The sequence below is a fragment of the Haliotis rufescens genome, unplaced genomic scaffold (assembly GCF_023055435.1).
Source record: "Haliotis rufescens isolate VD_foot unplaced genomic scaffold, xgHalRufe1.0.p SCAF_9, whole genome shotgun sequence".
NCBI classification, from domain to species: Eukaryota; Metazoa; Mollusca; class Gastropoda; order Lepetellida; family Haliotidae; genus Haliotis; species Haliotis rufescens.
This window is the reverse complement of record NW_025964383.1, coordinates 28,008,728-28,014,727: the sequence shown is the minus strand read 5'-3', so window position 1 is coordinate 28,014,727 and position 6,000 is coordinate 28,008,728.

Sequence of the window (6,000 nt, the reverse complement as noted above, 5' to 3'; positions counted from 1 at the left end):
ACCTATAACATCCCTCCCATGTTACACACTACTGACAGCAGGAATCCGTTGTTTGAGTTCTACATTCTCCTGGAAGTGCTCCAACAGAACCACCTATAACATACCTCCCATGTTACACACTACTGACAGCAGGAATCCGTTGTTTGAGTCCTACATTCTCCTGGAAGTGCTCCAACAGAACCACCTATAACATCCCTCCTATGTTACACACTACTGACAGCAGGAATCCGTTGTTTGAGTCCTACATTCTCCTGGAAGTGCTCCAACAGAACCACCTATAACATACCTCCCATGTTTCACACTACTGACAGCAGGAATCCGTTGTTTGAGTCCTACATTCTCCTGGAAGTGCTCCAGCAGAACCACCTATAACATCCCTCCCATGTTACACACTACTGACAGCAGGAATCCGTTGAAACAGGACGCCACCAGGACCAGTATGGTCTGACAGACCTCAATGACACACTCACCTCCAACCAACATGAGTGAGGCCTACAGTACAGTGCTTCAACAGAACGACCAGGAACATCCCTCCCATGTAACACACTCCTGACAGCAGGAATTGATTCATGTAGGATGTGGTGCCGCTGTACAAAGCGACCTTAGCGCTATGGTGATCGTAGCTCCTATATCTTATAATGGATTTATGACAGTCGTGGCGCTAAGGTTGGTTTAGCACCTTGGACCAAACAAACCCAGCCCCCGTCGACATCCTTTCCGACATGACATCAATGTTGTCGATCTTGATGTCACCTGTGAAAGCATGCACCTAATATTGACACGTCTGTTTATCAATTGCAGAGTTGCTTCCCTTAATTATGTGTTCGAATCCCGGTTCGGCATGATTATGTTTCTAGGTTTGTCACCACCATACTTGTGCTTTTAGCAGATATTTCTTATGATTATGGAAATGGCGTTTTAAATGAACAGCCTTATAACAATGAACATTATGAACAAAGAATCAACGTTCATAAAGATCTAAATTGAATGGGGGCATGGCTGGCCAAGTCGATCCGACCCGACTCACTAACTCACTCTAAATTGTTTTCAGAATATACTGAATTCAGTAGAGTTTCCAGGCAGTATTCAGTCACAGCCGAGTGAATACATTGGATTTCAGCTTGTTCGAGTTCGTAAATGATGTCAACACCATAGCACAACTGTGTTACCAGCTATAACATAACAGGTATATCTAATGTCACATTGACAGTTGTGTGCGTTCAACCTGCGAAACCTATTATGATCACAGCTTTCGATTTTGTACAGATTAATGATGATGAATGATATTTAATTAAAGTGTCACCTGTTGCACATGAACAGATAAATTACATTTTATTCATATTAAAAAAAATACAACTTCCGGCCAGAGAGGCCTACGAGACACTCGTGTCACTAAGATAACAATACAAATGCACAAAGTGCATGTAGTTAAATAATTGATAAAATATTTAACATTTTAAAACCTATTATTAGGTATTAATGTCAACACAGAATTTACGACGCTGAAACATTTTCTATACTAGGGCAGCTAGGATTTCACATGAATAACTATCACAAACTTGCATTTAATAAATAAATTGGTCACCTGGTGGAAGCTGTATAAATAGTGGATCAATATTCAAAATATGTTTCCAAAACTCATATCTTAAATCGGAATAAAAGTCACATATGGTCAAAAAGTGAACTTCATCTTCAACCATATCACTTTTACAGTATTTACAGATACGGTTTTGTAAAGGAACTTTTGATAATCTACCGGTTTCTATTTCTAACGGCAGAGTGCCAAAACGTAGTTTACTTAAGATGCTTCTATTATTTATTTCTATTGGAGCAGAAACATAACTCTCTACATTAAAATAACTTTTAAAAAACGATTTCTTACACCAATCTGACACACAGTTCAACAATGGCTTGAAGACAACATTCATCCGGCGCAATAAGAGCAATATCATCGGCATATAATAAACAGTACAACTTTTTCCCCGAGGCTTTACCACGTTTCGCACGTGCAACTGCACGTTCAACCTCAGCTCGAGTGATAGGTCAGCAGTGTCAAGGTCAATATCACAGGTCACACTATTTTTTAATTGAACTTTGAACTTGAAGAGATGTTCATCGTTAAAATGTTGTTGATTATCAGCCACAAACATTTCACTGTAATTAACAGTTGATTTATTAGTCAAAAACACACCATCGACTTCTTTTTTCCCATGGAATGAATTTACTTTCACGGTCATTAGAAATTCCAATTTTACCAAGACATTTCCAAAATGAACGTGAGTCACTGTTATTATGTTTATTTTTAATGATCATGTTGGCTTTGTCACTATCTGCAGGGGCGGTCAGGTAGCCTAGTGGTTAAAGCGTTCACTCGTCACGCCGAAGACCCGGGTTCGATTCCCGACATGGGTACAATGCGTGAAGTCCATTTTATTGTGTCCCTTCCCGTGATATTGCTGGAATATTGCTAAGACCATACTCACTCACTCACTCACTATCAGCAATGTGTTGCGTTAAGGGCGTGTTACATCATGCGGCCTGACTAGAGCACATATATTCATTGGAGATAATTCTCTTTAAGTCTAAGAATGTCTTTTAGTGATGATATCAGGTGTACGTGAAATTTTAAATTTCCTGTTTTACCGATGGCACCCGTCACAAACGGGAACTGGAGAAAATAGCCACTTCTGAAAACGGCTACCGAGTAGTTAGAAAAAATTAGTTAGTTAGTGTGTTTGTTTTTTAACGCCGCACTCAGCAATATTCCATCTATATGATGGCGGTCTGTAAATAATCGAGTCTGGACCAGACAATCCAGTGACTGACAACATAAGCTTCGATCCATGCAATTGAGATCGATGACATGCATCAACCAATTTAGCGAGCCATACCACCTGATCCCGTTAGTCGCCTCTTACGACAAGCCTAGTCGCCTTTTACGGCAAGCATGGGTTGCTGAAGACCTATTCTACCCCGGATCTTCAAGTGTCCCTTCATCCAGAAGACAAACCATGCTGACCCAGTCAGCTCTCCTTGAGGAGAAGAAACTTCGATCTTGTTTTATGTAATTTCAGATGTCGTGTTGAATGTTAACTGAAATATCACACATTAACTGTTGAATGTAATTAAAACTGATTTAAGACCATTTCCTTTTCTATGACAAAACAGAGGCTTTTTTCTCCAATTCTGGTGGCCGCTGTCACCAACCTCATTGGTCGTTTTCTCTCATGCAGTAGCTGTTTTCTCTAATTGCACCGTAGCCGTTTTTAACGTTGGCCGTTTTCCCTGGGACCCTCACAAACACATACAAAGGCAAGTCAAATTTTCACCTGAAAAACGCGAGAACATATGGTCACAATATGGAAATTGCATCGGGCATCAATTTGATCACTGATGCGTCAAATTTGAAAATGTCCTCTACCATAAACCATTTTGAAGGATTTACTAAGGCATTGAATGTTGTAACTCCGACAAAACACTTTTGAGCAAGAGTCACATGACGCTGTATGTCTTCGTGGTAAGATTGTATCGATTGTATCTCAAACGTTGTGAATTTAATCGACAAAGGCTGGGGTTGCAGGATTATTGCTTGACATGAAAGGAAAGTTTACTGAAAGGCTGAAATGATCCCTCTTATCATACCGTCTTGTGGCCTCTTTTGTCACTCATTTTTTAGCATCGGATCGGGCTGTTTCGTTGGTCTCTTTTATTTCTAGTTCAGGTGGATAAATCAATGGTAGCGAGCTGACAAGTATTGAATGATATCAAATCATCCGTATACCTTTTGCCAATGCGACATATTTTGTCAAAATAAACTGACGTCCAAAAGAAACTTTACCAGAGTTTGAAATCACTCTTGCTCAAAAACAACAAAACATACATGCATGAGGTTAAGTGTATTGAGAAGATCAATATATCAACATAATCAACACTGAAAATGATAATCATACCGCTACCGAGAATGACGTCAGAGCCCCCCAAAGTTGGGTGTGGTTCAAAACTCGAGCTTTCAGAATCATGGACAATAGGCAGAGTATATAAACAATCGCTCACGTTCAATAACAAGTCATTAGTTGCGTGTGTGACCACCAAATGCCTCAATACACGCAAAAACTCTTCGACGCACAGAAATAGTCAGTCGTCTGATGAGGTCACGTGGGATTTGACGCCATTCTTCTTGGAGGGCCAAGATCAGTTCTTGCCGGTTGGCTGGAGAGTGTGGTCGTTGTCGAACACGACGATCCATCAAGTCCCAGAGGTGTTCTATGGGGGACATGTCGGGTGAGCGTGCAGGCCACGGCAGGACGTTGACGTTGTTGTCTGCGAGAAAGATAGTGATAATTCTGGCGGTATGGGCTCTAGCGTTGTCATGCTGATAAATGACACCACGTGGCTGCTGTTGGAGAAATGGTAGGACAACTGGACGAAGAATGTTATCCATGTAACGCTTGGCTGTCAAGTTTCCGTCAACGATGACCAACGGTGTCCTCTCCTGCCCACAGATCCCTCCCCACACCATGACACTCCCTCCACCATATGGCACAACCTCCTGCACGCAACACGCCGCCGTTCGTTCACCCCTTCGGCGGTAAACACGTTGTCTTCCATCAGCCTAAACATACAGAATCGACTTTCGTCAGTGAAGACAACCCTCTGCCAGTCACTACGTTGCCAACGTCGTACAGTCCGGGCCCATCTTAATCGCAGACGACGATGTTGCGCTGTCAATAGCTGTCCTCTGTATGGTCTGAAAGCCCTGATTCCATGAGCCCTGAGTCTCCTGGCCACTGTCTGTCGACTAACCCTGTGACCTAAGGCATTTGTCGCCGATGACGTCACTGTCAGGAAGCGATTTCGGAGGTGCAAGGTACGCAAGTACCGGTCATCATGAGGCGTGGTCACCCTGGGTCTGCCTGTTCTTGGCCTGTCAGCGGTCCGCCCTGTCTGTCTGTAACGTTGCATCAAGTTGGTAATGGCAACACGGGAGCAACCGAAGGTTCGTGCAATATGAGCGTGGGTGGCTCCCATCTGTACTATACCCAAGGCTCGTTCACGTTGTTCGACTGTGAGTCGTGGCATTTCTTTTGTGTTTTTCTATCACTGTGGATGTCTGACTTGCCATTGCAATCGTTTTATACCCTTACCCGCACGTGTATTTGCAGTTGTCCGTGGTGCACGTGTTTTTCACTTTTTCGCGTGTTATCTCGCAAACATGTAACAGACGATTAACATTTTCTGCATACACTATTGTTGTATTCAGGTTATGTGTTTTAGATAGACTTCATCGAAAAAAAATAATACTTTGTCTGAAATTTATATTTTCAGTTGGTAAAGTTTCTTTTGGACGTCAGTTTACTTTGTACAGTGTCGGCTGGTTGAAGTGTTGCCAAAGTAAGGATTCGGGGTACGACCTTCACCTATCCTCTTCGTAAGTAGGGGCGCGGTCGGCCCAGTCGTCTAAGAAGACGCAAGCATGCAAGAATCCAATGGGTGTGGGTTCGAATCCCGATTCGCCACGAATATGTTTCTTGGTTTGTCAGCACCATACCCGTGCTCGTGGGTTTCACCGAAGTGGTAAACGTCTGAGACCTGCATCACTTCGGGCTTTCCTCCAACATTAAGCTGACATGATAACTGGAATGATGTTAAAAGCGGCGTTAAACACAAGAGTTGATATCATGAGTCTGCTACATTGTTATCTATGTACACACTGTACCTCACTGCTAAAATGTGCTTTGGTTTGCTCCACCTCGCCACATTAGTGAGTTTACATGACAATTCTGTACGTGACTAAACTGGAGATTACAACGTCAATGTGTGTCGCATACAGGTATTGCGAGCGTCAGGACCGTCGTATGAAGCAGGTGATGTACGCTTTAACCAAACTCATGATACACACAAGAATGAATTCCTTCGTGGGAGTTCCTCCTTGTAGTCGTGCTCATACCTTGTGACCACGTCGACAATGATGTCTGTATTATATGTGTTATGTATGTATTT